The 23,388-nt window shown below is 48.6% G+C and overlaps 1 long non-coding RNA gene across 1 annotated transcript; it reads right to left on the bottom strand.

The window, feature by feature from the left end:
• Nucleotides 1-21,354: 21,354 nt before the first annotated feature.
• Nucleotides 21,355-22,527, bottom strand: LOC111591176 (uncharacterized). Its single transcript, XR_002750341.1, has 3 exons — nt 22,470-22,527; nt 21,581-21,635; nt 21,355-21,470 (listed from the first exon to the last, which is right to left on the bottom strand). It is a non-coding gene; the product is annotated as an uncharacterized lncRNA (long non-coding RNA).
• Nucleotides 22,528-23,388: the final 861 nt, after the last annotated feature.

Here is a 23,388-nt window from a genome sequence, read left to right as displayed (position 1 = left end):
GCGATGGGGTCGCTTCGGTCGACCATGGAGGTCCTTTCCAGGAACGTTCCCAGGATCCTCCAGGTAAGGATTTCAGGCATACCTTTCACGTGATCAAGGCACTCTTTGTGACGCCCTGCTTCCCTTCCTCAGGATCTGACGGATCTGAGCACCGCCAAGTCGTCGTTCATCTGCCGCGAGGCCGACGTCTGGGGTTCGCTGCGGTTCCTGAGGACCGCGCTTGCCGAGGCTACCGAGCGCCTCTCCCAACGGAGCACCGAGGCGGCGGACCTTCGGTTGCTCTGTGATGAGCTGGAGGCAGAGGGAGCGGCGGCACGCGTAGAGGCGCAGTGGCGACAGTTGGAGCTTGGCCAGGTCATCGGTGAGCGGGACCAATCTCGGAGCCGGGCCGCCGAGGCTGAAAGCTGGGCTGAGGCCCTTGGAGGCCAGCTAGCCAAGGCGCCTGCTCAGGCCAGAGCCCTTGCGGCGGACCTGGCCGTGGCCGTCGGGTCTGCTCAGTCCGCCCAAGCCGCAGCCTCGGAGCAGCGTGCCCAGGCTGAAGGTATGTCTTGGTTGTTTTGAGATTTTGATTCAGCTTCGTTCTTCAACTCGTGCTTGAAGAATTCTGTTTTGGCTGTTTGTAGAGTTCGAGTCTGCCCTCAATGAGTCCGCCAAGGCACTTGCCCGGGCGGCTGAGCAGAAGGAGGCCGACCGCGTGGCCATGTCCGAAGCTATCTCCGCCTTCTGCCAGGTCTTTGGTCTTGACGATGTCCCCTCGGGAAGCTCCCCCCAGAGTCGCTTGCAGGCCTTGGGTGACCACGCACGCGGCAGACTCCGCGAGGCGCTGCATCACGGTGTTAGGCGGGCCTTCGTCGTGCTCGCTTCCCACTTTTGATGTGGATCTGGAGCGGGTCAGCGAGGGGTACTGTCTTCCCGACGAAGATGAAGCTGCCCTGGCCGAAGTTCAGAGGCTTGACGCGGCCGCCGCGGGCCCAAGCGCGGTGCTGGCGTCCTCCTTCGAGGTGGAAATCCTTCTGCTTGCGCCACCGTCCGAGGCCGGGGCGGATCTCGCCGAGGGTGGAAACGAAGTCAAGGGTGCAGCTCCTCCCCCGGACGATGCCTGATTCTACCGGAGCAGTTTATTTTGAATATGTATGTGTCTTTCGCGACCGCCGAGGCCTGAACACTTTGTCGTCGTGTAATAAAGTTGCATTTCTTTTCCTCCCGTTTCGAGTATCCTGACTTGTCCGTCAGTAGCAGAATCGCTTATCCGAGTAAGAGTTATTTTTTCGCGAAAGGTGACGAGTGAGGTATCCGTATCTAGGGGTGGAAACGAGCCGAGCCGAGCCAGGCTCAGCTCGGCTCGGTACGGCTCGGTGTTGTGACGAGCCGAACCTAGCTTGGCTCGATTATCTGACGAGCTTGAGAAACTGGCTCGGCTCGGCTCGACGGAGGCTCACGAGCTGGCTCGAGCCGGCTCGCGAGCCTGCTACGCCCACCGTACAGTGGCTGCAGTATGAAGAGGGCAGAGGCCGAGCGTCACGTGACTACCGTGCCGACAAGACTGTAGAGGGCAGAGGCCGGAGGTGTTGGGGCTCGGGGTCGGTGGGCCGTCAAGGAGACGGCATCGAGCAGTCGGGGGTCGGCCACCGCCTGTCGGTGCTCGGCGATGTTAGGAAGCAAGAATGAGAGAGGTCGGGGATTTGGTGTCGAGCAGTCGGGGGTCGGCCACCACCTGCCGGCGGCGACAGGATGCAAGACTCGGCGGGCGGCAGGAATCAAGAACAAGAGAGAAGCTCGGCGGCGCAGGAAGCAAGAGAGAGACGCTCGGCGGCTGTAGGAAGCAAGACGCGGCTGTAGGAAGCTAAGACGCGGTAGGTCTGCTAGGCTCTCAATTCGGCCAGCTGAGGGCATTAGGCCAGGTTTAGTGGGGAATCATTTTGGGCCTCTGTGACTGGCTTTTGAAATTGGGATGGGCGGCTGACAGGCCCATTCGGCCGGGCATGTTCCAATCCTGGTGGCCGGCTCGTGAGCTCGCACGAGCTGGCTCGGCTCGGCCGTTTTCCGAGCTGAGAAATGCGGCTCGGCTCGGCTCGACAGAGGCTCATGAGCCGACCCGAGCCGAGCCGAGCCTGACTCAGCTCGAGCCAGCTCGTCGAGCCCGAGCTTTTTTCCCAGCCCTATCTGTATCCCAGAGTTGTAGGAGTCCCTCGGCTCGGTCGGCCTTGCCGCTTGCATGCGCTCTTATTCGTTTCGTGGGGTTCTGTTACTGATATAGCCGGGAAACACGAAATTCATTTTGGTAGGACTTTTCCCGATGAAAATTTTGACGCAGAGGGGGTTCCCCCCTTCTAGCCCCCGAGGGAGGGTCGGGCTTTGCCGAGGCAAGGCTGACCCTTCCTAGATGGTTAGACATTATTTGCGTATGTAAAGAGAACGAGGTATATGAACGACTTGAAAACATCTTAAGGGTAGAAGCGACGTAGTTGTTGGATGTTCCAAGCGTTGCTGTAGACCTCGCCTTGACTGTTGGCCAGCTTGTATGTTCCGGGCTTCAAAATCTTGGCGATGATGAACGGCCCTTCCCAGGGAGGCGTGAGCTTGTGGCGCCCTCGGGCGTCTTGTCGTAGCCGAAGCACCAAGTCGCCCACCTGGAGGTCTCGGGACCGAACCCCTCGGGCGTGGTAGCGTCGCAGGGACTGCTGATACCACGCCGAGTGTAGTAAGGCCATGTCTCGAGCCTTTTCTAGCTGATCCAGTGAGTCTTCTCGGTTGGTCTGGTTGAACTGACAACGTTTCGACCCTAGGGGGGTCCGTGGACCGACGAGTAAATTGTCGCTGTGTGTCCCAGCCCAGATGGGTCGGCGCGAGACGAAACACAAGGGGGAAAACCGTGGCTCGTGTTGTCCTGCGCCCAGGGCGGATGCGCTTGCAGTAGGGGGTTACAAGCGTTCACGAGGGAGAGAGAGAGAGAGACTGTCCGTCAGCCCGTCCTCCCGCGCGGCCACCTCCTCGTACGAGGGCCCTGGACCTTCCTTTTATAGTTGTAAGGAGAAGGCCCAGGTGTACAATGGGGCGTGTAGCAATGTGCTAACGTGTCTAGCAGAGAGGAGCCAGAGCCCTATGTACATGCCATCGTGGCAGTCGGAGAGGTGCTAGAGCCCTGTTCATGTGATGTCGTGGCCGTCGGAGGAGCGCTTGAGCCCTGTAGAAGCACAGCTGTCGGGGCTGTCGGGTCCTTGCTGACGTCTCCTTGCTTCCGTAGGGGGATGAGAACCGCCGTCGTCATGGAGCACGCGGGTGCCATCATTACTTGTTTACCGGGGTGAGCCAGATGGGACGTCGGTCTTGTTCCCCATAGCCTGAGCTAGCTAGGGGTAGGGTAATGATGTACCCCCCTGCGGCGTGGTCGGTCCGAGCCCATGGTCGGGCGAGGCGGTGACACCTCCGAGGTCGAGGTTGAGTCCGAGCCCTGGGGTCGGGTGAGGCGAAGACCGTCTTCCGGGGTCGAGGTTGAGTCCGAGCCCTGGGGTCGGGCGAGGCGGAGACCGTCTTCCGGGGTCGAGGTTGAGTTTGAGCCCTAGGGTCGGGCGAGGGGGAGACCGTCTTCCGGGGTCGAGGTTGAGTCCGAGCCCTGGGGTCAGGTGAGGCGGAGCTTCCTATGGCGCCTGAGGCTGGACTTGGCTGCTGTCAGCCTCACCCTGGCGAGTGGCACAGCAGTCGGAGCAGGGCAGGCGGCGCTGTTTTCCTGTCAGGTCAGTTAGTGGAGGGGCGAAGTGACTGTGGTCACTTCGGCCCTGTCGACTGTAGAACGCGCGTCCGGATAAGGTGTCAGGCGATCCTTGCATTGAATGCTCCTGCGATCCGGTCGGTTGGCGATTCGATCTGGCCAAGGTCGCTTCTCCGTGAAGCCTGCCCGAGCTGGGACTCGGGCGAGTCGAGGGTGCGCCTGTTGCTTGAGGGGGCCCTCGGGCGAGGCGTGAATCCACCTGGGTCTGCTGCTCCTGCCCGAGGCTGGGCTCGAGCGAGGCGAGATCGCGTCCCTTGAGTGGATGGAGCTTTGACCTGTAATGCGCCCATCAGGCCTTTGCAGCTTGTGCTGATGGTGGTTACCAGCCAAGATTAGGACTCTTGGGGGTACCCCTAATTATGGTCCCCGACAGTAGCCCCCGAGCCTCAAAGGGAGTGTTGGTACTCGCTTGCATGCTTTATCACACTTTTTTGCAAGGGGACCGGCCTCTCTCGGTTACATTTCGTTCCGGTGGGTGCGCGCGAGTGCACCCGCCGGGTGTAGCCCCCGAGGCCTCGGAGGAGTGGTTTGACTCCTCCGAGGTCTTAGTGCCTTTCATGACGCCTCGGCCGGTCTGGTTGTTCCCTCATGCGAACTGGTCGTAGCCTAGGTGCATAGTCAGGTTCCGAGTTCTCAGGCTGGTATGTTGATGCTGTCAACGGTTTGGCCGGAGCCGGGTTTGCGAGAGCAGCCCCCGAGCCTCTGCACAGGGCGAGAGGACGGTCAAGGACTGACTCGGCTTTTTTCATACTCCCCTTCGTCGCCTTTCCGCAAGGAGGAGGGGGGAAAGTGCCATGTTGCCCTCGGAGGGCGCCGAACATGGTGTCTCCAGTGAGTTGCTAACGGGTGATCCGAGTGGACGCCCGTGCCCCGTTCGATAAGGGTCGGCTAGTGGCCCAGAGGCGCGCTCCAAAAGTACCTGCAGGTGATTTGCCGGACCCAGTCCCGTTTGATAGGGTCCGAGGGCTCGATGCCTCCCTCTGATGGGATTCCGTTACAGAATCGCTCCTGCTGGTCTCGGAAATGTCCTAGGGTGCCTCGGGAGCGTAGCCCGAGCCTCGACCATGTATCGGACGTACCAGAGTCATCCTTCCCTCTGCGTGTTCTGAGGCGGCTGTCGAACCCTTCGGGGGGCCAGCCTTTGAACCCCTGATCAGTAGTGGGCGCGGAGCCCGAGTGGCCTGAGGCGGCTGTCGAACCCTTCCAAGGGGCCAGCCTTCGAACCTCTAACCAGTAGTGGGCGTGGAGCCCGAGTCCTCTGAGGCGGTTGTCGAACCCTTCCGAGGGGCCAGCCTTCGAACCCCTGATCAGTAGGAGGGCTCGGGGCCCGCTTCCTTCGCAGAGAAGGATCCCTTTCGGAGTATCCCCCTTCCTGGTCCCTGTAGCAAGAGAGAGAAAGGGGAAGAGGAAAAGGATACGAAATTGAACGATGTGGTGCACCTTTTTTGACGCGGTCATCATGGCGGAGGTGAAGCGTCGCCCGCTTCGCCTGTCAAAGGTGTCGCCTGCCCTGCCGCAAAGTAAATGCGACGGGACGAGTGGTTGGCGGGGCAGCCATTGTGTGAGCCGTTCGAGGGACGGAACACGGACGCGTCGTCTTCACGCCGTGGGAGAGGGCTCCCCTGCTGCCCTAGGAGGGGACGTGAGCCTGCAGACGATTGGACTGCTGCTTCCGCCTGCCTGCCACCGCCATTACTGCCGACCCACTTTTGGCCATATCGACCGTCGCGCCTTTTCCCGCGGCTGACTGACCTGTGACCGACGTGCTTGGTTGGCACTGTTGGGCCATGCGCCGGGTTGCCTCGAGTCACGGCACCGGTTCCGTAGTCGAGGAGGCGCGGCATTGGCATAAGTGGCGGTGCAGTTTTTTGCACGTAGCAACCGGCGCGCTAGTTACATGACGTGTGGGCCTGGGCCTCCATGCTGGATGCGTCGAAGTCGAAAGGGTGCATCTCTGTGGTGCAGTTGCATGCCGCCTGCATGGCGGTCCGCCCTTTCACCCGCTGGTTTAGGCGAAGATGGAGGAGTGCTTGTAACCGCTGGGCGGTTACACGCCCCGCGCGCGGCGGTCTGGATGCTTCTGTCCTAGGCCAGCTTGCATGTCGTGTGGGATCCAGCCCCCGTGTCGTAGCGGGAGGACCCTAGAGCGTGTTGGTGAAGACTTAGTCCGTGACGCCTAAGGACGCGAGCGGCGAGAGTCGCCTTTAAAAGGGATCGACCCCTCGAGTGGTAGCCATGCCTTCTGTCTCTCCTCATGCATCGTGTCCTTCCGCCTTCCGAGCCCCCGGATGGGGAGCGCCCGCGTTGCCTTCGTCTTGTTGTGGGGGGAGCGCAACCTCGTGGAGGTTGGCACCTTTCAGCCATCGCTCGGCTTCAAGGATTTTCATCAGGCAGCCCGGCTGCATCCCCTAACCGATGGTCACCCAAGACGGTGACCACCAGTTCGATGGTGGGGAGAAGCAAGCCGGGCTGCAGCCTCTGCCCCGCCCTCAGCTTCAAGGATCTTCATCATCCTTGCTGGGGAGGAGGGCGAGGCGAGCCAGGGCCTGCCTTCGCGTGGGCTGGCGTCCCGCTTCTTCCTCCGGCTTCTGGGGGTGGAAACCATCCTGCAGCTCTGCGGAGGAGGCGTCCTCCAGCCATGTCGGGGAAGGCGAACTGCTGCTGCCCAGCCAGGATGCAGCATTCCGTCCTCTGTCCGGGCGACGGTGGCCAGTCGCACCAGGGGGTCTCACAACACGTCGTACGCCGCGAGGGCGGTACTTGTGTTCTGGGACGGTCCCATTCTCGTTTTCGTGGCATGGACGGGAGTGAGGACCTGCCGGTGCGCTTTGGGGCGACCGGCGCTCGCTGGCGTGATGTTAGTGGGCAGGTGGACGCCGCCGCCGATGCTGAGGTGGTGGCAGCTAGAGAAAGCTTCTTCGCCGATGAGACCGTCAGCGCCACCCGCGGACCGACCTTCGGCTCTTTGGATTTAATGTCTGGTTCTCGTCCCTCGAGTGGGGACGCGAACGAGAGCCTTCCAGCGGTAGCGTCCGCCCTGGGACCATCGCTGCTGCTGCAGAGGTCGCCGGCGAGTCACTTGTTGTCCCGCAGGCTCTCCGATGTGGAGGTTGTTCATACCTGTGGGAGTGGAACCGGACTTCCGTTTGTAATGGACACCTTGAGTGCTGGTGTCTATTCATTGTGGCTGTCGGGGCCTGAACATCCTGGTATTTTGGGTGCAATACCGTGTTTCCTCCTTGTTTCGAGTACCAGGACTCGCCTGTCGGCTAGCTGAACCACTTAACCGAGCGTGAGTTGCTCTGTGCGGAAGGCGACGAGTGAGGTATCTGTATCCTGGAGGCGTAGGAGTCCCTCGACTCGGTCGACCTTGCCACCCGAGGCTTCTCTTGCTCAGTTAAAGAAACCCTCGTCCGCTCTGCGATGAGCCGGAGCCGGAGGCAGCGGTGTCAGCATGGACAGAGGCGGAGTTGGCTCGAAAAGGGGGCTTCGTCGGCCCAGGAGCAGGGGACTTCCTAGGCCGAGGAGGCGTAGCAGCGGCGGCTGGAAACTGGCCAGGTTGTCCACTGGCAGGACCAACCCTGGAGTCGGGCTGCCGAGGCCATGAGCCGGGCTGATGTCCCCGGGGGACAACTGGCTGAGGCTATGGAGCGGCCGGTCAAGCTGTCTGCTCGGGTCGGGTTCCTGGAGGAGACCCTGGCGGCGATGGCTCAGGCGCGGTGCTGACATCTTCCTTCGAGGTGGAGATCCTCCGACCGTGTCGCCGTCCGAGGCCGGGCCGGATTCCGCCGAAGGTGGAGTCGATGCCGAGGGCGCTGCTGCTCCCCCTATTGATGTCTGAACCTGCAGGAATAGTTTGCTTGTAGTGTGCGTATGTTTTTTGCGGCCGCTGAGGCCCAAACATATCATTGTCGTGTTGTAAAGCTGCATTTCTTTTCCTCTTGTTTCGAGTATCAGGACTTGTTTGTCGGTAGCAGAATCGCTCATCCGAGCGAGAGTTACTTATCGCGGAAGGTGATGAGTGAGGTATCCGTATCCCGGGGGCGTAGGAGTCCCTTGGCTCGGTCGGCCTTCGCTGCTCACATGTACTCTTGCTCGTCCGCGGGATTCTGTTATCGATATAATCGAGAAGGCACGAAAAATCGTTTCGGCAGAAAAGTTTTCGAGCGTTAAGACTTGTTCGGTCAGCAAATCGCTTATCCGAGCGTGAGTTACTTATCATAGAAGGTGATGAGTGAGGTATCCGTATCCCGGAGGCGTAGGAGTCCCTCGGCTCGGTCGGCCTTGCCGCTTACGTGTACTCCGTCGTTTTCAGGATTCCACTATCGAAGTAGTCGAAAAGCGTGAAAGACGTTCTGATAGAAAGACTTTTTCCGAGGAAAATTTTGACGCAGAGGGGGTTCCCCTCTTCTAGCCCCCGAGGGAGGGTCGGGCTTTGCCGAGGCAAGGCTGACCCTTCCTTGACGGTTAGACTCTTTTTGCGTATGTAAAGAGAATGAGGTATGTGAACGACTTGAAAACATCTTAAGGGTAAAAGCGACGTAGCTGTCGGATGTTCCAAGCGTTGCTGTAGACCTCGCCTTGATTGTTGGCTAGCTTGTATGTTCCGGGCTTCAAAATCTTGGCGATGATGAATGGCCCTTCCCAGGGAGGTGTGAGCTTATGACGCCCTCGGGCGTCTTGTCATAGCCGAAGAACCAAGTCGCCCACCTGGAGGTCTTGGGACCGAACCCCTCGGGCGTGGTAACGTCGTAGAGACTGCTGATACCGCGCCGAGTGTAGTAAGGCCATGTCCCGAGCCTCTTCCAGCTGGTCCAGTGAGTCTTCTCGGTTGGTCTGGTTGCTTCGGTCGTCGTACGCCCTTGTCCTCGGGGAGCCGTATTCTAAGTCTGTGGGAAAGATAGCCTCGGCCCCATAGACTAGAAAAAATGGCGTGAAGCCCGTGGCTCGGCTTGGCGTCGTCCTCAGACTCCAGACCATCGAAGGGAGTTCCTTCATCCATCGCTTGCCAAACTTGTTGAGGTCGTTGTAGATTCTCGGCTTAAGTCCCTGCAGAATCATGCTATTGGCATGCTCTACCTGCCCATTCATCATGGGGTGAGCTACGGCGGCCCAGTCCACTCGGATGTGGTGGTCCTCGCAGAAGTCCAGGAACTTTCTGCCAGTGAACTGGGTGCCGTTGTCGGTGATGATGGAGTTTGGGACCCCAAAGTGATGGATGATGTTGGTGAAGAATGCCACCGCCTGTTCGGACCTGATGTTGTTTAGGGGTTGGACCTCAATCCACTTGGAGAATTTGTCGATAGCGACCAGCAGGTGCGTGAAGCCCCCGGGTGCCTTCTGCGAGGGACCGACGAGGTCCAGACCCCACACAGCAAACGGTCAGGTGATGGGTATTGTTTGCAGGGCCTGAGCGGGCATGTGCGTCTGCCTTGCGTAGAACTGACACCCTTGGCAGGTGCGTACAATCCTAGTGGCGTCGGCCACCGCGGTTGGCCAGTAGAAACCTTGTCGGAAGGCGTTTCCAACGAGGGCTCGAGGTGCTGCGTGATGACCGCAAGCCCCCGAGTGTATTTCTTGCAATAGCTCCTGACCTTCGGCGATGGATATGCATCACTAGAGGATGCCTGAGGGGCTGCAGTGGTAGAGCTCCTTTTCTTCACCCAGCAAGACGAACGACCTGGCGCGCCGCGCCAGTCGCCGAGCTTCGGCTCTGTCGAGGGGTAACTCTCCTCGGTGGAGATATTGCAGTGTAACACCCTGAATTTGGGGGTATAAAATTTCTTTTCTAATATCCACCAAATTCAGGTGTTACTCTCTCAGTTCTTCGCTTTCCTTTCTCTTTTCCCTAAAAATGGAGAATCATTTTGTTTTATATTAGCGTAAACCTAGTGGAATGAGCCCTAGAGGCACTTTGGTTGTTGCATTCATGCTGTTGCATAGTGTTTCTAAGTGCAAAATGTGTTTGAAATATGTTAACATATCTTATAGAAGCGCTCGGTAAATTTTCATATTTTTCGGAATATTTTTCTATTTTTCGGAAACCAAAATCCATTTATTTGTGGAACCTAAAAATGTTTTTAGAAACTCTAATTATGTTTTTTGAGTTCATTAGGTGCCAAAACATTTATAGGAATTTTTCTGGAATTTTTGAAAGTATATATAATATTTTGAGCACAAAATATGGATTTCTAGGCTTTTTCTGAATTTTAAAATAGTAAAATCCGAATTTTAACCGAATTTTCATCTCATCCAAACCCTAGATATATATACATGTCCGGCTTCATCTCGTCGAGCCCGATCCAGAACACGAAACGGTTCATCCAAATCCAAGCCCTAGCTCCCGGTATTGCTCGCCGAAGTTCGGGGCGGTTCCAACTCCAGCGACAACTCCGGCGAGCAATTACTCCCAATCCGTGCATCGTCTGCGGAATCCGAGGGTACCGCTGCGTTCGTCTCGTCGAAGGCTTCGTCGCAGCGCGTTCGGTTCATCGATTGGATCCCCGAATCTCCGGCAATCGACGGATTTCTCCTAGGCTCCGGCGAGGGTCTTCTTCCCCGGTGAGAAACCTCCATTGTTGCACCTAGGGTTTCTTCGTTTCTTCGTTTTCCCGTCCGTGCAGAGCCTCTCCCACTCTCCCCTCACCTTCCCCGGCGGCGGCGCCCCTCCCCCCTCTGTTTCCCCTCCTCGACGGCGCCCCTTTCTCCCTCCCTAGGGCTGGATATCGAGCCAGCTCGGCTCGGCTCGTTCGAGCTCGAGCTGGCTCGTTAAGCTAACGAGCTGGCTCGACTCGGCTCGTTAAGGTAGCGAGCCACAGAGTCAGCTCGGCTCGACTCGTTTACGAGCTCGAGCTGGCTCGTTTAGCTCGCGAGCCAGAGCAGAAAAAAATAAAATATGTATAATAATCAATTTCTAGTTAATTTCAAACTAATTTAAAACAGAAAATAGTAATTATACTCATAGTTTCACAGACCATATCAATATAACACCAAATTAACACAACTCATCACTCATCAATTCACTATTCACACACATATTCAGCAGTTTAACCCACACTTATATTCGTATAGACCAATTTCATACATAGACATAATTCATCAATCATTAGTTTAACTTATAGGTTATAAACACCACACATACATATAACATATTCATCAATTGTTACGTAAATGATATGTATATAGTTTTGTTTTGCTGAAATGTGATAGCTCGTTTAGCTCACGAGCTGGCTCATTAACAAACCGAGCTGGCTCGTTAACGAACCGAGCTAGGATGTCAGCTCAGCTCGCGAAAAAATTCAAACGAGCCGATCCGAGCCGAGCCGAGCTGGCCACGAACCGAGTGAGCCGACGAGCCGCGAGCATTTTGTCCAGCCCTATCCCTCCCCGGCGGCGACGGCGGTGGCCGGCGGTGGCGCCCGCGTCCCGTGCTCCCGCGCCCGCGCGCACCCCTCCCCGACAGCGATGGTCGCGCCCCTCGCGCCCCGTGCGGCCGCGCCCACCCCGGCCGGCCCAACCCCGACCTCCCCTGCGCAGCCCCCTCCCCTTCCTCTCCTTTCTCTTCCATGGATGGGAGGAAGAAGATGAAGAGAGGAAGAAGATGGCAATTCTGTAAATTTAGTCCGCGCGAATTACAGTATGGTTTAAAACATTCATAACTTTTGCGTTTTAAACCCGATTCGAGCCATTCAAGTTGCGTTAGATTCGTATTAAAATTATCTTAATTTAGAAATATTTATCCCAAATTTTTCACATTTTATTTAATTTAGTTAAACGTTTGTTTAACCAGTGGCTACTAAAACGACATTTCAATTTAAAAATCTAATTTAAGAATTCAATTCGCGCATTTATAATTAGTCACCAATATGATTAACCTGAACTGAAATGTTACTTATTAATAATTGTTTAGTGTAGTCACGTTGTCATTTATTTATTAGTTTCGCATGTCGGTCCGCGCGTACCGTGCGCGTGCCGCGGTGCTGTTTCACGCATGTCGTTTGCAAGTGTCGCGCGTGTTTTTCGTACGCGTTGTCGCGTGCCGTTCGCGTGTGTCGCGCGCATTGCCGCGTGCCATTCGCGCGTATCACGCGTTGTCCGCGTGCTAAGTCGTTTGTGTCCGCGCGTTGCGCACATCGTGTTTGCACGTCGTGCGTTGTTAATTCGTCTCGCTTAGAATCACTCATATTCATTAAGTTACTTGCCTAATTGTCAACTATTAAAATAGTAAGTTAGTCAAAACTAAGTAGTAGTATTAATTTACATTTGATTAATATCAATTAATATAATTATGTTGAATTAGATGTTCTAATTAGTACTTGTTTAACGTAAACGTGCTAACCCCTCGACCATAGCTTCGTCTATCATGGTTCTTTTTCTCGCGTAACCGTAGAAGCGCTCTCTATTTTATATTGCTCGCTTTTATAACATTTTATCTTGTATGGTGTAATGTTCTTATGCATATATATGTTTGTTTGCTTGTGTCTGTTTGTCTTCGCTTCGTGTTGCGATTGGATCGCGATTCGTTTCCGAACTTCGAGGAATCGACGGTCAAGCTTCGGCGACCAAGTGATCTAGCTCTTTGGGTTCCACGAAGTTGAAGACTCTGAGCATCTGTTTGGTGAAGGCAAGTGTCCTCTGACCCATTATGTCCCATTTACTTTATAATACACTGTCTCGCATACTATGAACAAACTAAGGATTTACTAGCTTTCTATTTACCTTGTCCTTGATTTACCTTTTGGGTTACTATGGTTAGCTACATGCTAGCGCTTTACTTTAATCAATGAACATGATGAGATACAATGATGATACTATGATTTTATTCTGGATATGATGATATACTGGTGGCATTTAGGGGACTCGGGCTGTTTCCCGAGTACCTCTCCGTAAGGACCTGTTCGTTGAGAGACCACCCGGGATAACAGTGCAACCATGAGGGTGAAATGGGATGCCCTTAGCTAATTAATTAGAGGAACTAGAGGTGTAGTTGCTTCGCCGTCGTGCCGTCAATGGGGTCCAGGCACAGTGCTTGCTCTGCCGAGGCTGAGTGCCGAGGTTCTTTCGTTTTGCTTTTGTTAGTCACCCTCCTGCGGGGAGAGGTACTGTGTTTATCAAACTGGAGAAACCTAACGGGCGGCTATGACCTCTAGGGAATCTTTGTAAAAGCTACGTAGTGATACCCTGCCGGACCACCTAGGAAGTGATCAATGGGGAGTCATGATCCCCGGGCAAGACGGGAATCATGGCTCATGGGTAGAGTGTGCGACCTCTGCAGAGGGTTAGAAACTGATATATCAGCCGTGCTCACGGTTATGAGCGGCCTTGGGATCCTCTTTGATTAGAGATACTTGATCAGAGATGGTTGGTTCACAGGTGGTGACAAGGATGATGGTTTGACTATGGTAATGGTAAGTGGTATTCTTTCCGTTTGGAAAGGGTACTTTGGGTTAATAACTTGGGTTAATGTTAAAACCTGGCTCTCAATTAGTAATAATAACCTAACCAACTAAAAGCAACTGCTTGACCTTAACCCCAAATAAAGCTAGTCCACTACAGCCAAACGGCACTATACCACGGAACATTATTTGCATCTTATGGTCTGTCGGTAAAATCAGTTTTACCGACGAACTATAGGTCGGTAAAGACCTTTACCGATGGACCACGAACGTCGTTGCAAGCTGTGTCGGTAAAACTTTTACCGACCGACCGTTGTTTTACCGACTTATCTTCTATCGCTAAAAGAAAAGTTTTACCGACGCTTCATCATTTGGTAATAATAGTATTACCGACTCTCTAAGAGTTGCAGCTGCCACGATTTACCGACCCATCTTCTGTCGCTAAAAGAGACATTTTACCGACGCTTCATCAGTTGGTAATAATAGTATTACCGACTCTCTAAGAGTCACTAATTGTGTAGATTACCGACCAACAATTCGTTGCCGCAGATATTACCAACCAACAATCCATTGCATTCATACAAATAGATAATTATAAGGACACTTAATGCTCATACACTTCACTAATCTTTCATGAGGTAACATATTGCACATGTTGCACACAAATTAATGGTCTTTCAATATCCATCGATCATATATTAACATCATCAGTAACATAATGTTTGCAATACATCGAACTAGTCCATAGGTTGCAATATCACATTACATAACACAAAAGCTAGTATTACAATAACTCAATTCCTTCACGTTGTTGTATGCAACATACGCAACAAAAGCTCCAAAAGAAATGCAAGACCGAAGAACCATGTCCACGGTTGGTTGTAACATGATCTGATACTAACATTGTCCATTTCCTGAAAAAATATAACCATGTGTAAGAAACTTATGAATCAATTGCCGGGAACAAGAGGTACTGGTACATTGCAGTAACCAAAAAACTGAACTCCAAATGAAATAAAAAATGCAGCAACCATAGCCCATGATAATATTTGAAAGTTCATAACTATAAAATGAAATTATAGCTTGCTGCACAGCACACACACCATAACTATAAACTGAAATTATAGCTTGCAGCATAGTAGCAGTACACAGCCATAGAGGATAGAGCATGATATAATACAAAAAAAGTGTAGCTCATAATTCAAAAAAAAACATCCAGCAGGCAGCATCAATCATCCATAAACATTATAGCTTGTTGCACAGCACACACACAGAACCATAAGTCCATAACTCCATAAGACCATAGCCATAAGAGTATAAAGACCATAAGCTTGCTGTCTTGCTGCACACACACACTCGGCACTTCAGTTCAGTCTGCACTCAGCAATCAGACCTTCAGAAGTTCAGATCACCTGTCCTGTCCACACTCACACGCCATTCTGCATAACACACACACACTCACAGTCTCACACTGCATAACACACACACACACACACTCACACGCCAGATCACCTGTCTTGTCCACCAGACAGCACACCAGATCACCAATTCACTATTTGCTAACTTATTTGCATGACTTATGGTTAAACAGATATGGTTAAAAGCAGATATGGTTATTTGCTAACTTATTTGCATGACTGTACTACTATTTTGAAAACGCCAAACCATATCTGCCTATATCTGTTTGGCGTTCAAATAAGCTTAGCAAATAAGTCAGCAAAGAAAACACCATGGAGATATGGTTAGTAGTAGTAGAGTCAAAGATCCGGTTCTACACTATATCAGGAAAGAAAATGCCAAACAGATATGGTTAAAAACAGCAAATAAGTCACCAAGCTAGGGCCATTAAGAGTAGTAGAGTCAAATACCTGAAATGTTAGGTGATGTGTTAGGTGTTGCTGATGCCTTGTTGATGACCTTCAGCTGTCAAAGTTAGGATCCGTCAGCAGCTACTCATTAATCAAAAAAGAAAGATATCAAAGTTTCGTTTATTACTTTCTTGTATGGCCATGCAAGCGACATCATGTGAGCAGTAGCCATAGTTTGCATATCATCGTAGGGACGAGCCAACACTGCATCTCTTTTCAGGACACAAGTCACAACAACTTCACAAAATTGCCTTCCAATGGGCAGATATGCAACTATGGTACTCGGATTAGTTGAAACTATTATTCCTTTGGCCACAGGTTGATCCGATCTCAACAAAGCATATAATATGGCTTCTCTTCCAACCTGATACAAGCGATAAACACAAAATTAGAAGCATGATAAGGATAATACTGGTTAGAAGGATGAAAGTATTACCAAAGAATTATGTTTAGAATGAGAAGCATCATTAGTGCCTGGTGCAGTGCTTGGTGCAATTGTGTCCTCATCATTACAATCGTCATCTCCATATGCATTATCTTCATCACCATGTTCTAACCTTGAATTCTGTTACAAACATTTGGTGAATTATGAGTAAATCGGAAGATAAACATTACTTTGTGTAACAACAAAGAAAATTTATACCACATTTTGACGTGATGTGGAACCATGCTGTGACATGGACTCTTCACTTGCCCTGTCTAGTTGTGCCCTTTCCTCAATTTCTGCCTGCAATTGAAGTATGCGTTTTTCTAGAGCAGCCTTGTCCTTTTCAGCTTTGGTACGAGCCAGAATCTCCATTTGTAGTCTTGTTGGTGCATAACCCTTCAACCCAGGGGTGCCAATATCTTGAGGAGTTGGGCCTAAACCCACAACACGGATATATCCTTTTGGCTCTTTCTCTCCACAAACAAGAGCAAATACATCACCTTCCTGAATTGTTCTCTCCTTTAACTCTGGATATACTTGGACAATATCTTTAAGTTTATTCTATGAAATAAACACATGTTATTTATTCTGTCTAAATAGTATTACTAACACTTAGGAGAAAGACTTACGATAATTGGCTCTGCCTGAATTGAAGGAACACCATTTTTTCTTGTATGGGTTTTGATAAAGTTTTCATCTCTTCGTGGGGGCGTCCTAGTTTCATAGCCTAGAAATGGTTAAGACAAAAGTCTGAGTAGTACTAGACAGATTGCTCATATCAAAAAATCGGAGTTCGATAATTAGTACTACTGGACATATTGCACATACTACTAGACAAATTGCACATACCAAAAATATGAGTACAATAATTAGTAAGACAGATTAAACATACCAATTTATGCTCTGAACATGCAAAGCTCACACTACCAGATGTATGGAGCAATTGTACCTTTTGCCGGCTTACTTTTCCAGCTTTCGAACGAGCCTAGGACATAGCAGAAGTGTTTAAGAACTGAAAATATACATGTTGACAGCTACACTTTGCACATATAAAGATGTTTGTTACCTAAAATTCAGAAGTCAACCAATATTCATAGAGAAATTTCCAATCAGCGTCAGTAACCCTTTTATCTGGACATTCTTCAATTTCATCTAGAGACAAATCAGGATCAAAATGCAACTCCTTTATGGTTGACTTGAATTCTTTCCATTTTCTCCCAGCAGTACGCATAACCCAGTTTAAGGCAGCAGCATCAATATCAAAATATGACTTTATATCCTCCCACAACTCATATTTCTTCTCAACATCAATAAGCCTCCAATCCTTGCAAGCAATTGATATTTTCTTTCTAACTTGACAGCCAATAACACTAGAAAGTTGCCTAGCATTTTCACCAATAGGTTGACCATAACCATTGAGTAAAATTTTTAGTTTTGGCATGTCAGGTGTCCTTGAGAATATGTCATCCTTCGTAGTTATGCCCCTTCCTTTCCTATTCTTTGTACCATTGTTTACATTACTGTTTTGATGACCTGAAGCAGTAATTGATTTAAGTCTATAGCCCATTATATATTAGTACTACTATTAAAGTAAAATGAAAACAATTACCTCCATAGTTATTGAGCAAGTCTCCATCTAGCTGCAAATCATCAAACACTCTTTCCTCCTCAATCTGAGCCCTATTTCTTTCAGGTCTTGGGCGCAAGTTTGGTCCTTCAGTTCTTGCAGTATTTGTGTCATGAATTTTCTGCAAGCAAACGGTATTACTAAGAACTTGCTGCGCCATTATAGGGATGTTTAGAGCTGCCATTATAGGGATGTTTAGAGCTGCCAACTTCCTAGGTTGCCATTACTAAGATTCTTGCAACATACCTTTTGTTTTTTCCTAGGCTGAACTTGCTGCGCCATTATAGGGATGTTTAGAGCTGCCAACTTCCTTTTGTTTTTTTCAATATTTTCAATCCTTTGCTGTGCATAAGCATTGCATGAGATAGAATTATTGTTTCCTCTTGCGCTTGACATTTTGTTTCCTGAGAAATTGATAATGAGATCAGTCACCATCTAAGTTTCGTCAAAATGATAAAATAAGCAAAATGATAAAATAAGCATAAAGGCAGTAATAACAAACTTACTTTCTAGACTTATTTCCCTGTTTTATTCCACTAACAATTACACCATCTATATCTGTTCTAGCACATGGAACTCGTCCAGCAACCACACTTACACACACATTTGGGTTTAGATCAGCCACTACCTCTGCAACATCATTAACATGACCTAGAATTTCATTTTCAGCATCTTGACTTCCATACAAATCTCGAGATTTTGGCTGAACAACAGCAACCCATTCAGTCTCAATAGGATCAGCAACATAGAAAACTTGAGCTGCTTGTGATGCTAATATGAAAGGTTCATCTGATATGTTTTGACCAGTATTGAATAAATGTTTGAAATTAACTGTGGTGATCCCAAATTGATCTGTTCTAACCCATTTGTTGTGCACACGGTTATCAACCCAATCACACTTGAAAAGCATAACATTTCCGTTGTGGTGATAGTTCAATTCCAGAATTTCTTTTATGATACCATAGTAGATGATTTTATCTACTATTTGATTGTCATTATTTCCTCTTTCAAAACATGTTGTATCTGCAACTAGAGCTACACCACTACTTTGGACAGGCCTATTTTCATCATAGGACTGTGTATGGAAGGCAAACCCATTTACTGTGTAGCTGTTATACTGATGTGCAATCATCATTGGTCCCTTAGCTAAAATTTTGATCTCTTCTGGAGCTTCCTCACATATTTCTTCAACCTGAGATTATTAGTACTTTAATAGAGTAAAAGCTTTCTTCTATCATATTCTAAATGTACAGGTTTGCTTACTACTTACATGCAACCTAAACCAGTCATGAAATGTTTTATGCTGCATGCGGTTGATCTCACGTTTGTTTCTAACACCAATTGAGGAGAGATAAAGAGCATGTTTGCTGAAAAGGACATAGTTGGAAAGGACACATTAGCATATTTGAAAAAGGACATAATTATGTCCTTGAGGAGAGAAAACTTACTCTAAGTATGGTTCTATATTAGCATAGTTGAACAGGACATATCTATGTGCTTGCAGCCATGTCTTGTAATCAAGATTGACAATACACTTGCCTGCCAATCCTCGACCAATATTTTGAAAGAAAGGAGTTGTAACAACATTCTTTGTTCGGAGCCTAACATGATTTCTAACTCTATGGTTAAATTGAGCCTCATCTTGTAAATACCGAGAACAAAATGTGAGAGCCTCATCAAACATATAACCCTCCATAATTGATCCTTCCGGGTGACATTTTGTATGAACATGGCCCTTACATTTTTTAAGAAACCTATACATATATACAACAACACTCATTAAATATATAGGCAGTTGTTTTCTATGTTGCAATATTCATAAGAAAATTACCTCTCAACAGGCCACATGCTGCGAAAGTGAATTGGACCTGCCACCATTGCTTGGGCAGGAAGATGTACCATCAAATGTACATTAATAGTAAAAAATGATGGAGGGAAAATAGTCTCTAGAAGGCTCAAGATCTCAGCTATTTCAGACTGTAGCTTTTGCATGTCGCTTATTCGAATGATAGGGGAGTACAATTTCTTAAAGAAGTTGCTTAAACGAATCAAAACAGCACTGACTTCATTAGGGAGAACTCTCCTCACAGCAAGTGGCAGTAAGTCTTGTAGAAGAACGTGGCTACCATGGCTGTTAAGACCAATTATCTTTTTCTCGTTAACAAAAACATTACGTCGTATATCAGCTGCATAGCCATCAGGAAACTTGACCCCTTTTAATACTTGACAAAATAATTTCTTCTCAGCATGACTCATTGAGTAGGGTGCAGGAGGTAAATAAAATTGGTTATGTTCTAGTTCAACTGGATGAAGATCACTTCTAATTCCTAAATCTTGAAGATCCAAGCGAGCATTCAAATCATCCTTAGATTTTCCAGCAATGTCCAATAAAGTGTTAATTATGTTGTCACATACATTCTTCTCTATGTGCATGACATCAAAATTATATTGGACCATCAAATCCTTCCAATATGGAAGGATGAACCAAATAGTTCTCCTTTTCAAAAAGACTAATGGTTCACCGTCCTTACGTTTCTGATATTTTGTGGGCTTACGAGATGGGTCCTTGCCATAAACTGTTTTTAGATCTTTGGTGCATTCCAAAATTTCCTCTCCTAAAAGAGGAACAGGTGTCGGACTTAGCTCTTCGCCACCAAATGAATCAACATCAAACCTAAATGGGTGTTCTGGATGCAAGAACCTGCGGTGTCCCATGTAACAAGACTTGCAACCATTTCCAAGTCTAAGGGAATAGAGCAAGGAGTGGCAGTCGGGACACGCTGCTTCACCAGATGTGACAAATCCGGATACACTACCTAGACCAGGGAAATCAGTGATGGTCCAAAGTATTGCAGCACGCAATTGAAAGTATTCACCCTTCGAAGCATCATAAGTTCTCACACCATTAACAAACATATCAAGTAGGTCATAAACAAGTGGCTGAAAATATACATCCATATCACTTCCAGCAGAAGATCGGCCAGGAATCAGCACAAACAAGATAAAATTTGTATCCTTCATGCACATTGAAGGTGGAAAGTTGAATGGAATCAGAATGCCTGGCCAAATACTATAACTAAGTTTCATAGTCCTATAGGGATTGAAACCATCGGTAGCAAATGCTAGACGGATATTTCGGCTATCAGCAGCAAATTCGGGATGTTTTTTATCAAAATCCTTCCATAGGGGGGAATCTGCAGGATGCCTAAGCAAACCATCATTTATTCGGTGTTCATCATGCCACCTTGTGAGACTTGCAGTTTTGGAGGACACAAATAATCTTTGAAGTCTTTTCTTGATAGGAAAGTAACGAAGAACTTTCTTAGGAATTTTGTACTCACGCTTTCCGTCCAAACTCATCTTTTCTGATTTCCAGCGTGAAACATTACATTTCGGACATGAATTAGAGTTTTCATGCTCCTTCCAGTAAAGAATGCAATCGTTCTCGCATGCATGGATAGAAGTGTACCCAACTCCCACTGATTTCACTAATTTCTTAGCTTCATGAAAGTTTCTAGGAAGTGCTGAACCCTTAGGCAACGCATCAACAAGTAGATCAACCAACAAATTAAAACTTCTATCCGTCCATCCTCCAAGAAGTTTTATGTGAAGTAAACAAACTAGAAAGCGTAGCTTTGAGTACTTATTGCAACCTGGGTACAATTCTTGACTGTTGTCTGCTGCTAGCCTACGAATGGTAGCTACATCTTTATCAAATGGATCAAAAGACCCATCATCTTCCATATCTCCTCTATCATCTAAACCACATGCTAAATCCTTAATCAACTCAGATATGTCATCTTCTTCGTCATGCACCTCAATAAACTCAGGGACATCACCATTTTCATTGTTCAATACAGAGGAACTAGCTTCTCCATGTAAGGTCCATGTTCTATACCCTTTTAAAAATCCATCACAAATCAAGTGTTCTCGAACTTCAATAGCCGCCCGCCAAAATGAGTTGACACACTTCCTACAAGGGCATAAAATCTTGCTTCCTACCGCTGATTTTTTTAATGCAAAAGCTAGAAAACTATTCACCCCTTGTGTATAGGCCTTTGTCTCCCTACATGCAATTTCTATGTTAAATATCAAGATAACCACGTAGCACATTTTTTAGTTATTGTGAAAAAAAGTTGTATTGTACCTAGCCACATTGTCGATCCACGATTTATCCATGTGTGTTATTACGGATATGATAGAGCTTCTAAGAACATATAACAAGTATAAAAACTTTGCTGCATACACTCAAAGATAATGAACAAACACACAATTGAACCGGAAACAAGGTAAATTAGTTGAACTTACCTTACACTAGAGCTCGACAATCTCCTAGTTGTTTTTGGATTTTCTGAACTACAACACCTTCCTTTCCTTGCTGCCCCTGCCGTACCAAAGATTTGTAGGATCTTGTGTTTATTATCAGCTATTCTTATGCTAACATATCAGCTACATAACAAGAAGAAGGAAAAAACAAGTTTGCAGTGAACTCACACGAATCTGTTTTGCTAGGCTTAATATTGCAAGAACCTTGAACCAACTTTTAATCCTGCATGCAAGAAAGAACAAAAATGTTGAATACATGCTAGAGAAAAAAATGTTGCAAGCTAGAGAAAAAAAATGCAGCCATCATGAACTGAAGGTTATAAGCTAGAGAAAAAATGTAGTCACCAACACATACATTGATCCTGGTACCATCATGAACTGAAGGTTACAAGCTAGACTAGAGGGAACAATACAGCCAGTAGTGCATCAGTAATCTTGCTCATGCTATCATCATTAAGCTTAAGGAAGAACATATGCAACTATCCTCATGATCCTTCAATCACTGCCTTACATTTCGTGTTGCATCAGTGGCAATCAAAACCAGTAGTGCGTGCTCAGTACTTTAACACTACCAACCAGTAGTGGCAAACATGAAACTAATAAGCATGACCTACTGGAACTTATACTCACTGCAAGAAATTACATTAGTGTTCAACGTCTGGTAGTCTGGTTCATTGCCTGTCCATGCTGGTTCAGTTCTAAGACCATGAAGGCTGAAGGCTAGGACAATGTCCATCTCTCTAGGCGATATATGAAATCCTCAGGTCAGGTGGAAGTGCAACGCACAGCCTTCTTGGCTTTGGCTCAGACTAAGCTTAGAACACGTACTGTCATAAAGATGAAGCTTGTTTCTTAAGGTAGCAGTTTTGCATTTTAAAACAGATTATGCCCATAAGGCATCAAGCAAAATGTTGAATTACAAAAAGAAGAAAACTATTTAAGAAGCCTAACATTTAAGTTGTGCAGGCTCTTCCTATGTTAGTAGATCAGCAAGATAAAAGATTAGAGTAATTGCTACATAACTACAAGAAGGGAATAAAGTTTGTTGTGGACTCACACAAATCTCTGTTTTGTTGGGCTTAATCCTGCAAGGACCTAGAACAACCTTTAAATCCTGCAGATAAGAAAGAAAAAAAATGTTAAATCAATGCTCCAAGATAAACACAAATTTGAGAGAGGAAATCGCTAGGGAATTGCCATAGACGAGTTCAGTGATGCTCCAGCATGAATTCCCCCAAGGAAAATTTCTTCAATCAGACTCAAATCCTACGAACAGAAATTCCCCCAAAGTTTACCAAAAAACAGAAAAAAACAGGAAGGGAAATCACGATTCCACAGGCAAATGACACCAAAGGGGGCAGCGTGATGGAGGGGCGCGACACGATGGAGGTGGCGGCGGGATTATTGAGGCAGGCAGATCTATGGAGGGGGTGGCAGGATGGAGGACGGCGGCGGGATTTCGTGGCGCGCAGGCGGTGCTATGGAGGGGACGCGCGGGCTGCGCTGTGGAGGGGGCGTGCGGTGAATTGGGGGGAGTTTGGAGGTGGCGGCGGTGGGAGTTAGGAGAAGGGGGCGCGCAGGCGGTGCTATGGAGGGGACGCGCGGGCGGCGCTGTGGAGGGGGCGTGCGGTGAATTGGGGGGAGTTTGGAGGTGGCGGCGGTGGGAGTTAGGAGAAGGGGGCGGGCGGCTGGATTTTGGAGGGGGCCGTAATAATTTTGGCGGCGATTTGGTTGGGAGGAAACGTAATAATTTGGCGGCACGCGGGTTTGGGTTGCGCCAATATATTTACCGACCAAACGAGCGATGTCTTTACCATTTTTACCGACGGATCTCCCAACGCTAAATATAAGAGATTTACCGACCGTCCCGCCGTTGCAAAAACTGGTATTACCAACCAACCATGTGTCGGCTGTTTTTACCGACCAACCTTTGGTAGCTAACAAAGGTCGGTAAAAATCCTCCGTGGTATAGTGCG

The sequence above is a fragment of the Zea mays genome, chromosome 3 (assembly GCF_902167145.1).
Source record: "Zea mays cultivar B73 chromosome 3, Zm-B73-REFERENCE-NAM-5.0, whole genome shotgun sequence".
NCBI lineage: Eukaryota > Viridiplantae > Streptophyta > Magnoliopsida > Poales > Poaceae > Zea > Zea mays.
Note: the sequence above shows the minus strand (reverse complement) of the source record. Positions and strands in the feature narration are given on the sequence as shown.